Source organism: Diorhabda sublineata, chromosome 3, assembly GCF_026230105.1.
Source record: "Diorhabda sublineata isolate icDioSubl1.1 chromosome 3, icDioSubl1.1, whole genome shotgun sequence".
In the NCBI taxonomy this organism is placed as follows: Eukaryota; Metazoa; Arthropoda; class Insecta; order Coleoptera; family Chrysomelidae; genus Diorhabda; species Diorhabda sublineata.
Genome location: NC_079476.1, coordinates 7,270,845 through 7,283,916, shown reverse-complemented (window position 1 = coordinate 7,283,916; position 13,072 = coordinate 7,270,845).

Genomic DNA, 13,072 nt, shown 5'->3' with positions numbered 1-13,072 from the left:
GAATAAACTAAGAGGGTGAATTACTAAGTACGGACACTTGTTACATTAAGGCAGTGGCTCTTAACCTTTTAAGGTCTGTTATCCGTATGACCTAACTAGGGTCACTAATTTTACTCCTCTCAATTGAACAATGTGTACACAAATACGTTGGTAGGCTTTATTAAATATATAAACAATAACAAGCTAGGTAATTTCTAAAACTTGGAAAGCATAAAATAAATTTATAAATTTCAGTGCGAGGTTTGGTACTTTACAAGATTGATGATGTTATTGCACTTAAAGCACATCTCAAATCGTATTCCACATCGAGACGATTTCTGGCCTTCGTTTTTAGTGTCACCAAAGTTGAGAAACCACTCTTACACCTGTAAGTAGTAGTAAACGGTACCCACATTTTTAAAGCTCTGTCTGCTATGATAGGATATTCAGCACCTGCTTTTTTCCAAAATGTACATAATTTTGGAATTCGACTATTAAAGTGCAATACTCACTTAGTCCAAACAATTTTACTTTAGCTGACAAATCTTCATCCTTAAAAACACACTCGTGGTCAAAAATAACGCACCACCCCGATTTCTGAAAATATTTTTTTGTTTAATAAATTTAAATTAATATTTTCAATCATATTGACGCAATAATTAGGAATGTGTAGTAATTTTAAGTGATTTTTAATGAGTAAAAAAAATAAAAACATTGCAATAAAACCAAATTTTCTACAAAATGAAACTTGCATTCTAAATAATAATCTTCCTTTTTTAAAAACGCTAGTAGCGTGTATTTCCGCCTCTGGATGTAATTGTTGCTAAATTTCTCCTGGGGTTGCTTTCAATTAAGTGCTGTATCACTTCTTGAGGTATGTTCTCCCATTCCTCTAATGTCGCATGCTCAAGCTCATTTAAATTTTGAGGAGTTTGATTTCGAAGACGAATGGGGTGTTTTAAAATGTCCCAGAGATGCTAGATAGGATTCATATCTAGATTTCTTGGTGGCCAGTCCAGGGTATGAATTCCTACTTCGTTTAGGTAAATCAGAACATCTGCCGCAACGTGTGGTCGAGCATCATCATGCGTTAAACGAAAATCATCTCCAAAAAATAGCCCACACGGAACGACGTGATTTTCAAGAATGTCGGGTCTAGGAGGAGTCTATGGGAATGATACAAGACTGCGCAAATCTTTCTTGTCGCCGCCGTAGTAAATGAAACTTAGTCTAGCAACACGATGCTGCCTGGTTAGCAAAGGTGCCTGGAGAGCTCTTCTGCTGTGCAGACCAGCATTCTGAAGGTGTCGTCTTATTGATCTATCAGAGATATTTAAATTTCGGCCTTTTCGTAAAAGGCTATTGAGCTTGACATTTGTCATTGACCGATTTCATAATGAATTTAATTGCAGAAAACTGTCATCTTGAGGAGTTGATGCTGAAGGACGTCCTTGTCCAGGCCTCCTAGAATGTGAACCAGTATCTCGAAATCTTTGCATAAATCTGCCAATGGTTGTGTGGTGTACGCAAACAGATTTGCCACTTCACGATAACTTTGTCCCTGTTCAACTAACTCTGCTATTTTTTCAGCTTCGCGTTAACTTAACTACCTAACTCTTCCTAACCTAACTATTCATTTTTTGTTTAATTAGTCTTGCCTTTAACACAACTTGATGGACTTAAATTACTGCTGTCTTGGTACAACAATAGTATGAAAGAAACATTGAAATGTGCATAGAATTAAAATTTTAAAAAACCACAGAAACAGTTGTTTGCTGATAAGAAATTTTGCTACATTTTATCGCTAACATTTAAGATACTTTTTGTGATAGAAAAAAAAAGAAACCCAAAAGATTAACATTTAAGGTTTGATATTGAAATAAAGGGTGGTGCGGTATTTATGGCCACGAGTTTATGATCGTCAGTCAAAAATACCCAAGAGTTCGAGTGACGGTTATCCATATCCGGGAAATATTGTTCCAGTGAGCTTACCACTGATGACAAATGCTGTACCACGGAATCTTGGAATGTAATCTTGTCAGCCTTATCATTTGGTAGTCTCTCAAAAAATTGTGAAAACTTGGTATGTCGCCAGCCATATGTATAGTTCCAATTTGCGAATAAAGCTTGCTAATTTGTCTTGCAATATTAAAATATTGGTCACATTTCCCTATAATGACATATTTGGGCTATTAATTTCACAAAAAAATCAGCAAGATACGCCAGCATTTGGACAAAACTATCTTTTTTTGGTCTTTGATATTCCCAATATTATTTCTTCGTGAAGCTTTAAAACTTTTCCCTTTGGCAGCTAGCAAACCTCTGTATGATACAAGGGGGGGGGGGGGTTAAATTTATCGCCAACTTCATCGCAAAACACTTTGAACAATCGCCCCCACGAATATGATTTACAATTTTTACAATATCATTTAACTTGTTTAATAAATTAGTAGGAAGCGTCTTGACAGCTAAAGCGTAGCGATGTATCAGACAATGATATGGCAAAACTTGAGGAGCAACTTGTTTTACCACGCTACGAATCCCGAACAAATACCCATCCTGCAAAGCGTACCGTCTGTGCAGATACCAACTAGCTTTGACCAATCAATTCTGTTTTCTTCAATAAAATGTTTCAAAGTTAAGAATACGTCTTTGCTAGGAGTAGTGATCAAATACTTACAAAACAAGTATTCCTCTTTTAGATTATGGTCTTTTATGTAGCGTGTAAATACCAACAATTTCGAGTACGAAGCTCAGTCGACTTATCCAATTGCATTGCAAACACAGGACTCTTTAATTTCAGAAATTACAGTTTCTAAAACGTCACTACTCATATCTGCAATACGACTTTGAATTGATTTATTGGCGAGTGAGATCTGCTTTATCTTGTTGCTCGTCAATTACAAGGGGTACTGTATCACATGAGCAATGCTTAATGAGATCCTCTCCACTGTCATGAGGTTTTTTGTTAACTGCAATGCGATAAGAAATTTTGTATGAAGCTTGAAGACACGATACGTTTGCCTTTTGTACATCTCGCGAAGAATCCATCCGCGAAGACATCAGAGCACGATCTTTACTTTGAAAAAATTATACATCCTTTGCTACGACATCCTTATTAACTTTTTCAGGATGTTCTTTTAATTTGCTTGGTTTCATACTGTCTGCAGAAAAACTTCACTACATAGAACATACCGGGGCTTTTCTACATTCCTGTCAGCTAACTTCAAAAGAGGTAAATTTTCAATTGAAGATGATGACCGATCAGGAAGACCAGTTTCTAAAACGGAAATCTGAGGCACTGAATATTTCATACGAACGCGTTCATCATATAGTTCACGTCAATTTGAACATGAAAAAAATTGCTGCAAAATGGATCCCCAAATGTTTGAATGTTGACCAAAAGCGTGCAAGGGTAGAAGCATCGCGTTCGATCTGTGCTCGATTTGAAAACGATGTAGACTTCTTAAACCGAATTGTTTCTATGGATGATAGGCACATTTCTACGATCCAGAAACAAAGCAAAAATCGATGGAATGGCGACACTCTGGTTCTCCAAGACCTAAGAAGTTTCGTGTCCAAAAAACTGCTGGAAAAGTTCTTGCTTCAGTTTTTTGGAATTGCCATAGAGTAATCGTGATTGATTTTTTGGATGAGGGTAGAACAGTAACTGGAGATTACTATTCGACATTACTGACCACTCTACGGGAAAAAATTAAAGAGAAAAGTCGCGGAAAGGTATCCAAAGGTGTTTTGTTTTTGCAGGACAATACCCCTCCACAGAAACCTCATGTTGCCATGCAAAGGGTTTGAATTACTGGACCATCCCCCTTATTCACCAGATTTGGCTCCGTCCGACTATCATCTCTTTCCTCAACTGAAAAAAAGTTTTAAAGGTCGTAAATTTTCTTCCAACGAAGGGGTAATAAAAGTTGTGGAGGTCTGGTTTGCAGAGCAAGAAAAAACATTTTTTTCTGAAAGGTCTAGAGACGTTGCAGGTTCGCTGTAATAAATGTATCCAATTAAGAGGAAAATATGTTGAGTAATAAAATATTTTGATATTGAAATTTTGTTTGATTCTAAAGTAGGCTAAGAATTTTTCAATATATCCTCGTATGCCTAAGAGTGCAGTCATTGAAGTGAAAAATAGGGTCTTGCCTCTGAATCTTACCCTTAACTTCAAAAGTGAAAACGATCTGAGTGTTGCCTATTATTTTTAAGGGGTGTAAACAACCCTTTAGTTGAAAAATTGACATTGAGCCATTGCTTGTTACAATATGAATCCAGGGTTCATCCAATAAACCTACGTAGGCACGAATGTTGTGAATATCATGTTCCGTGGCCCGAAATTAGCAATGACGATGACAGGTGTAAAATGTATATCAGGATGACCAAGAAGGAATTCGACGTGCCTTACAATTTATTAGAAAGTAAATAAAAGAAGCAAAATACAAATTTTAGAGAAGCAATATCTCCAGAGAAAAGAATCATTCAACTATATTTGATGCGACTTTTCAGTTGAAACAACTTAGCTGGTGAAGCAGAAAAAATGTTTAATTACCGGCTTTCGAGATCACGACGCATTGTGGAAAATGCTTTCGGCGTCTCAACTGCACGATGGAGAATTTATAGAAAACCAATCGAAACTAGTTTCCAATAAAATTATAATAGGAGCATGCTGTCTTCATAATTACTTGCGAATTTCATCGTCTGAATCTGAAAAACCTGTTGATATAAATTCAATACAATCATTGAGGTCTATTGATTTTATCCGAAGTAACTATTCATTAGACGCTTTTGATGTTCGAAAACTATACAAAAACCTTTTCGTTTCGAATTCAGGCAATGCAATGTGTCCATCGCAGAGATATAATTCATGGAGGGAGACGTTTAATAAGTTAAGAAGTTGGCTAGTTTAGTACCTAATATCCTTTTCGGTCAGTAAAAGTATGAACGTCTAAATGTACACCAAATAATATATTAATAAAGAAAAAATCAATACTTGTCGTTTTGGTTGGTCTCTGTAGTCCTTATTTGGGAAATTGTACAAAAAATAGTTGGAGAAACACTTTTCAGTCAAGCTGAGGTAAACCAACTCGGCACAAGTGGTGAATATAACCTACAACACTTTGTAACCCTTCTGACGAAAATCTGACCAACGTAGATATTGAAAACACGCGCTATGACGTGTTAAAGCGTGTTGTCGGTCTCTGACGACACATCACGTTGGCCGAATGATAGCGAGCGGCGAGGAGAGGGAGCACTCATTCGCACGAGCGGTAGTGGCAGCGTGTAGGTACACTTTGCGCGTTAGTCGGCGCTCAGGCTTGTCGTTTTCAAAATCGGCGTTTGAAACAACCAGCTCATTATTACCCCCCCCCCCCCCCGAAACACAAGTTTTACCCCCCCCCAGGTTGGGATTCAATGCATTAAGGGAACTTTGAATGAAATGAGACATCATTACATATATTTTAATTTTTAAATCCAATAAAAACATTGTATATAGTTACATTTATCACAAAGATGCCTAACAAAATGTTTATAAAAAACTAACCTTTTCAACTTTACTGGCAGTTAATATATTAGGCAGGTGGAATAATAGAGTTGAACGGATAACAAAATTCAAAATAAAATACACTACGACACAAAATTAACACATTTTTGTATTATTAAAAATTACCATGGCGTTGTGTTAACATTAGAATCTGGTAATTTCTTACTCAACATCATCCTTATATTTCTAATACATTTTGTACACTTCAACATCATACTCTGCTGCAATCAAACTTCACCAACTCGAAAGGTTTAATTCTCCTAAGTCTTCTCGCTATTCAAGCAGTTTACAACCTCAACGTTGGTATGATGATGAAGTCTTAGTTCATGAGTCGTGACAAATTTTACTTATAGTTTAGTCAAAATTAACCCATAATTCTTAACTAAGTTGGAATTTCTGGTAGCGTTGATGATATTCATACTGAATACACTGTTTACACTACCACTACACCAAAACTCACAATTACACCGTATGCCGCGCGTTTCGATAATCAAGCTATCGTCTTCATAGACTGGAGGTGTTGGTGTAGTGATATTGTAAACAGTGTGTTCAGTACACAATTCTTAAGAATTGAAAAAATCACCTATTTTTTCAAATTTCAAAAAGATTACATTGAAATAGTGTGAATATACTTTTAAAGTCTCTTAATTCAAAGTAAAAATTAAACAAAGTTTTGGATTCAAATATAAAAAAAAATTCATTTAAATCTGTATATCCTTATTTTACTTCACATCTAGGGCCAATAATGTTGGCAACTCTAGTACGCCGATTGATCAGGTTTGGCTCGTCAAAATGTAAAAAAAGAAGTTCTGGCTTCTCTTCTTTGAGTTTTGAGAAAAAGTATTGGACCTCATTTTGAGCACTTACTTTACCGTCATAAGTCTAACTTCATTTCTTTGAGATTTCTCAATTTTGATTTTTTTCTGTCAGCTCGATGCATTTTGAACATTCATCAAATGCCGGATTGCCAAAACCTATGTTGAAACAACTAAGATAGATGTATCAATTTTTTTTTTACTTCCAGGTAGGCTTCAACAGGATCATTGTACATTTTAAAGTTAGAGATGCAGTTTCTATTTCCTGGGAGTAATTTTGTACTACTTTAGCCACTTATGTACCTGTATTAAACTAAAAGTTTCTGATACAGGGTTAAGGGTGAATATGATATCGTGAGAATCTCCAAACTAATCCCAAAACATCATAACACTTTCTCCATCATAGCAAGACGTCGATACATTCTCCTAATGTGGTTATTTTAGAAGAATTACCCCATTGACGTTTTCCTCAGTCATTTTTCGATGGTCTGGGGTTAAAAGGGATACAGTGGATGTTCAATAGCAAATGAGTTCGACTCCTATCAACCTTCTTTACACCATATGTTGATTATTGCTGGAAACTTCTTGCTGCGCTCAAAAAATTGCTTATTTACAATGATCCCAGAAGTACCTGACCAGATCTAGAGATGGCGGTAGTTGCTTGAAAATTACAACTTTATTTGAATGTATACAACTTATGTTTCAAGTTTGAAGACGCCACGTTGTTTAGTAATTATTTTGCAGCTATCAATAGTGAACGTTTTCAGTGTAGCAAAGTTTAAACGAGGCTGCACGACCTACCAAGACCAGCATCGCGGTGGTCGACCAGATGAGGTGACGACTTGAGAAAAGTTGAGGAAATTCCACAAAGTGGTACTGAATGAGCATCGGCTGAAAGTGCGCGAGCTAGCAAGCATAATAGGTATTGATGAATGAAAATTTGGACGAGAAAGCTATGCGCAAGATGGGTGCCACGTCTGCTCACAACGGAACAAAATCAACGTTGTGAAGATGTTTCCATCGAGTGTTAGGCAATGTTTCACAGAAGAATAAAGCCGTATTTTTGCACCGTTTCATAACCATGGATGAAACATGGGTCCATCACTTCACACGCGAAATAAAAGAACAATCAAAGCAATTGAGTGAAAAGGTAGAACCGGCTCCGAAGAAGGCAAAGACTATCTTGAAAGAGAAAAAACTATCAACGGCGAGTATTATGCAAACAAAGTTTTGTTTCATCAAGAAAATGCACCAGCTCACACATCTATTATTCCAATGGACAAAATTAATGAATTAAAGTTTGAATTGCTACCTCATGCACCCTATTCACCAGATTTAGCCCCCTAGGATTATTTTCTGTTCCTAGACTTGAAAAAGAGTATCGAAGTTATTGAAGATCGCTGGGAAAATGTGTATGGAGCTGAAAGGAGATTACGTTGAAAATAAATATTTTTTACTAAAATTTTTGTGTTAGGCCAGATATTTCATTTTGACTTCAATAATAATCCCTGAGTATGAAGGCATTTTTTTATAAATACATATTTGTATTGTAGCTTTAGTATATTCTATATTGTAACAATTTGAAAAAAAAAATTACTGTTGTTGGTATAGAAAATTTGTGTGACGAAAGTTAGAAACATATAGTTCCAGCTTTTCATATACCTAATAAAAAACAGTTAGAAAAGACATTGTGAAAAAAGATTTTCATTGGAGCCATAAAAATTTTATTCTTTCAATTTTTTATGCGTTAATTTTGCGGCCTAGTATATTTGAGAAATGTATAATAATTAATAAAACATGTAAAATTCAATGTGTAATTCATAAAATATTAACATTTAACGTATAAATATTCATAAAATTCAGTGCTGTTTGTTAACATATTTCGAAGATCTTCAGATAGTTCTCTAATCGATAATGTGATATATTTTCTAAATTATATATGAAATATCTAAATATTTATTTAATGCAATTTATTAATAGATATCGAAGTTTATATGTGAACAAGCTACCGAAATACACTACCGAGACAAAAATTTGGGTCACCCCTTAATTTGAAGTTATTTGAGAAATTTACTCAATGCTTCTCGTTTTTTTTTCGGTTGTACGAGGATATATTAAAAAATTCTTAGCCTACTATAGAACCAAAGAAAATTTCAATGTTAAAATATTTTATTACTCAAGATATTCTCCTCTTAATTAGATACATTTGTTACAGCGAACTTGCAACGTCTCTAGACCATTCAGAAAAAATGTTTCTTTTTGATCTGCAAACCAGACCTCCACAGCTTTTATAACCTTCTCGTTGGAAGACAATTTACGATTTAAATTTTTTTTTCGCTTAAGGAAAGAGATAATAGTCCGACGGAGCCAAATCTGATGAATAAGGGGGATGTTCCAGTAATTCAAACCCTGAATCACGAATTCTTTGCATGGCAACATGAGATATGTGTGCAGGGGTGTTGTCCTGCAAAAACAAAACACCTTTGGATACCTTTCCGCGACTTTTCTCTTTAATTTTTTCCCGTAGAGTGGTCAGTATTGTCGAATAGTAATCTGCAGTTACTGTTTTACCCTTATCCACAAAATCAATCTTGATTACTCCGTGGCAATCCCAAAAAACTGAAGAAAGAACTTTTCCAGCAGATTTTTGGACACGAAACTTCTTAGGTCTTGGAGAACCAGAGTGTCGCCATTCCATCGATTTTTGCTTTGTTTCTGGATCGTAGAAATGTACCCATCATCCATAGAAACAATTCGGTTTAAGAAGTCTACATCGTTTTCAAATCGAACGCGATGCTTCTACCATTGCACGCTTTTGGTCAACATTCAAACATTTGTGGATCCATTTTGCAGCAATTCTTCATCTTCAATGAAAAATTTACCTCTTTTGAAGTTTGCAGTCCAATTTTTCACGGTCACATATGAAAGATATTGATCACCAAGGGTATTAAGCATATCTTCGTAAATCTTTTTAAATACAGGTACTTGATGGTGGCTTGATACTCCAATTTTTCGATTTTCACAATTTCGGTTAACATCTTTTTTCTTTTAATTTATTGAGTAACTCTGGTTTACTTTTTTGACGTCAAACTTTACACTGACACTTCTATTAATTTATTGTTCGTTGCTATGGTAACGCAATATTTTGTTTATGCATGGAACTGGTCTAGGCTAACTAAATATCAATACATCCTCGTAACATAGTTTGCTAACAATTTGAATATAAAGGAAGTTTCTGTTGTTGAAATTTTATTGAAAGTAATGAAAATTAATCATTTTAATTTATACTAAGTTATGGAAATTTTACTGTGATATGATTTTCGTTGAAACAAAAGAAATTTCAATGCCTTCAGTAGCGAGTAGTCCCTCCTCTGGCAGTAATGACAGCTTGATCACATTCCTTTGAAGACTGTCGTATTCCGGCATCAGTAGTCGCGAACCTCTGTAAAATTTTTGGGGGGCGACACATGTCTCCAAATATTTCCCCATCTCATCCCAAATGTGTTCAAATGGTAAACCTGGATTGCGAGCAGGCCAAACAAATTACGTGCATTATCATGCATAAAAGTTGCGTGGCCTCCAAGAATAACTATGAACGGTACAACATGGTATTCTAGAACCTCTGTCAAGTACCTGTGTGCAGTCAATGTACTATTCTCGATAGACTAACTCCGTCCGAGCGTTAAAAAGATATGTCTATCCATACGATAACTGATCCTCCACCAAATGGAACTAGCTGACAATACACGCTTGAGCATATCTCTCGCTTTGTCGTCGCCACACTCTTATACATCTATCTGAGCCCGTAAGACAGCATCGCGATTCATAGGAAAACAACACTCGACTCCAATCCGCTAAAGTCTAATCGAGGTGCTGAATTCAAACTTCCAATCCGGTGTGAAGTTACCTCCTAGCTGTCCACTAACTTATGTTTCACAAAGCGCTAGAAACGAGAGAGTGGTCATCTCTAGCTGTTGTAGTCCCGAACTAGGTCTTTGCGTGGTATACGCTGCTATATTCGTTGTACACTCGAGAGACTACTACCAACTTTTTTCGCCATTTCGCGCTGACCGCGGCCATCTTCTAAAGCTGCCGCAATAACAGAATTTATGCTCATCGCAAGACATCGACAGTGACAATACTAGACAAACAATTTACAATAGACAGATAAAACGACAGAAACAAAAAATATACCGATAAAGGTTTTTAGGAATTTAGGTTAGGGGATTTTTTTTGTCAAACGCCTAACAAAAACTTTATTCAAGCAATCAGTTAGGCCGACCGCCCGTGAAGTAAAAGTTTTGAAACAAAGATTGCAAACCAGTTGATCTTGCAACAGTTTTTTAATCAAAATAAAACTTTTGAGCGCACACGGATACGACTCGTAATTAGTATTAAATCGGTGCAATAGTGAAACGTAATTTTTCAATGTATTCAGACTCGAATGAGGAAGGCGCCATTGATTATTCTCAATATCGCAGACAACGCAGAGTACAGAGAGAATATTGGATTCTTCCATACCCAGACTTTTCGTAGCAGCACAAGAACTGTATCAGACAGATAGAACGTTTATAGCTTTTTATCGTTTGTCGATAAAAAGCTGTTTTTCCACTTCTCACACAAATTTGAGATTTAGTTCTTGATCACTCATATTGAAAAAAAATTCAAATGAAACAACACCTTCGACCGCGGAATCATGGTCGCGAACAACCGATTACAAACTACTTTCATTCGAGTTACCTCATGTGCGGCTCTACGCTGTTAGACGTTGCCAAATCGTTGCATGATCAACTGGTTTCAAAACATGGGCGACGACGAAGTACTACCGACCAAAAAATTTAAATTTCTAATAATAACTAACAAAGTACGGGGTGAATATAATTTTATGCTCGGTATATAAACCATTACCGTGGCTGTCGAGCTCTTCTTGAATGAAGTCTGAAACTAACTAACTAACTTTCTGCAAAAGACTTTTCATAAATATAGCTGTTAACTATACAGACCAGTTCATTTATTTGGAACTGAAACTGCTTGTTAAGTTATTTAGTGATTGGATAAAACATTCTATATTAAATCACCATACCAGCTTGAAACACATTTCTAACAAAAAACAAATAAAATTGTTTTAATACTCTTATTGTTTTGCTTGATAAAATTAATTACAAATCAACAGAGTTACATAAATGTAATTTTCTGAAACTATAATAGAGTCATCTACAATTAAAAACGAGTAATAATCTAAACGAAATTAATAAATCAACATTTTACTGATTAGGTTTTGTCCATTGACCTTCTTCACATCTTCGTTTTTAGAATCATTTTCAATTAATTCTTACGAAAAATTGTTGCTTAGTTTTAATTCTGAAACAGTGTTTATTTCTTTTAAATATGTTAATTACAAAATTCATTTAGACATTTATGATCTTTGGCAGAATATTGAATAAGAACTACGAAATTTTCAAATGTTATATCGTATTCATTTTCATTCCTTTACAGCTAAACTAACTGTAATATTACAAAAATAGTGGGAAACGTTGTGGGAGATCTGGTAATGTATCTATGGAATGGAATTTTGATCTAAACAATAACATGTTACGAAAGTAGTAGGAAATATTATTGAAAACTTGGTAATATAAATGAGGAATGGAAGGTTAACCTTTACAGTGACTATTAACAAAAAAGTGGAAAACGTTAGTGGAGGTCAGCTGATGGACATTTTACAAGGATAATAAGAAATATGGGAGTTCTGGTGATATATTTAAGATAAGGAATTTTCATCTTTATATCTTTACTCAAAAAGAGTGGGAAAAATTATAGAAGACCTGTTACCACATCTAAGGAAAGCTATGTATCCATTTTTAGTGACATACATCAGTACGCTTGTAACATAACTGAGGAATGGAATGTTGACCTTTATAGTTACATACAAAAAAATGGGAAATTTTATGGGAGACCAGTCAACTGAACTGAAAAATGGAATGTTGACCTTTATGATGACATACAAAAATGTGGGAAATTTTATGGGAGACCAGTCAACTGAACTGAGAAATGGAATGTTGACAATTTGCATAAACAACAGGAAATATTATGGGGGCTCTGGAAATATATTTGAGATATGGAATTTTGATCTTTACATTGACATATATCAAAAAGAGTAAGAAACATAAGAGACCTCTAACTATATCTAAGGATATCTATGTATCCATTTTTAGTGACATACATCAGTACGAAATATTATGTGAGAGCTTGTAACATAACTGAGGAATGGAATGTTGACCTTTATAGTTACATACAAAAAAGTGGGAAATTTTATGGGAGACCAGCCAATAGAATTGTGAAATGGAATGTTGACCTTTATAGTTACATACAAAAAAGTGGGAAATTTTATGGGAGAGACCAGCCAATAATATTGTGAAATGGAATGTTGACCTTTATAGTTACATACAAAAAAGTGGGAAATTTTATGGGAGACCAGCCAATAGAATTGTGAAATGGAATGTTGACATTTAATAGAAACAACAATTAATATTATGGGAGCCTTGGTAATAAACCTGATAAATTGAGTTTTCATCTTTATAGTGACATGATACAAAACTAGGCAATATTATGGGAGGCCTGTTAATATAACTAAGGAATGCAAGGTTTTCATTTTAAGTCGCATACAATAGCAGAAAATATTAAGGGAGTTACAGAAAAAGTAGAAAACGTTATGGGAGGCTAGATA